The following is a 1,084-nucleotide window of genomic DNA, read 5'->3' as shown; positions in this document are numbered from 1 at the left end:
GTGCTGACAGCTCAGAGCCTGGAGCCTGCTTCAGATTCTGTGTCTCCCTCTCTTTCTGCTCTTCCCCTGTTCACACTTTCTCTCTCTCTCTTTCAAAAATAAACATTAAAAAATTATTTTAAAAATGAAATTCCACTTTAAAGAAAAACTATCAAAATGGATTATGTAATTTAGGAAGATCTCTGGGTACAGGATAAACAAAAAGCAAAAGGTTCTTTTCTTCACTATACTTCATAATTTATAAGTGAGTAATCTATCCTACTTTAAATTTTAACAAAATTAGAAAATATCAAAGATAAATATAATAAGAATATATAAAAACTGGTTTTTTGATACATTATATTATTTTATTCAAATACCAGTCTGATCACACATGGTCCAAGAACACTCAAATAAGAAACCATAAACAGATGTTCAAGATTGGTCCTCAAACATTATAGCCAATGATGCCACACTTACCCATGATTTCACTGACATAAAACCGCATCCACACCTCAGTGGCCACCAAAACCAGTTAGCAGAGCTTAACTGTGAGCTGTTTGAAGCTAACAGTTTGAGCACTCTTGATTATTTTTTTTCAAGCTCTGAATAGCTGCAGGGATGTCAGCAGGGGTTAGGTGAATCATCTCAACCTTGGCATAGTGCCAAAATGTGGCCAGTCAAGGCTTCACATAAGTCACAGCAGCATTTACCAGCATCAGGGCCTTCTCCTCAAGGTTACAGACAAATTGGGCCATGGTTCCAGGATGAAAAGTCAAAAAAAATCTTTAAATTGTACAAAATGGGGCTAGTACCTTATGAATAGTGGAGTAAGGACGTCTGAAAGTCAGCTCCTCCACAAAAACAAAAACAGTAGTAAAAATTATTAAAACCATTTTTTTCCAAAACTCTGGAAATTAACCAAATATTTACAAGCATTCAAGAAGCATTTATTCAAGAAAAATGGTTAATCTTGGAAATAACAGCAGGTTTTGCTTGCCCTTATACTCATTTTCTTCTCCTCAGCTCTGTGGTATCCTTGAAATCAGTCTAGTAATCATAGTGCATTAACACCAGCTACTGACTAATACTAGAAGGGGAAATA

At 35.4% G+C, this 1,084-nt stretch overlaps 1 pseudogene; it reads right to left on the bottom strand.

Annotated features, from left to right (window-relative positions):
- Positions 1-427: 427 nt before the first annotated feature.
- LOC131503247 (ATP synthase subunit g, mitochondrial-like) lies at positions 428-737 on the bottom strand (annotated as a pseudogene).
- Positions 738-1,084: the final 347 nt, after the last annotated feature.

This window comes from Neofelis nebulosa, chromosome X, assembly GCF_028018385.1.
Source record: "Neofelis nebulosa isolate mNeoNeb1 chromosome X, mNeoNeb1.pri, whole genome shotgun sequence".
Taxonomy (NCBI): Eukaryota; Metazoa; Chordata; class Mammalia; order Carnivora; family Felidae; genus Neofelis; species Neofelis nebulosa.
The sequence above is the reverse complement of the archived record's forward strand: the minus strand, read 5'-3'. Positions and strand labels throughout refer to the sequence as shown.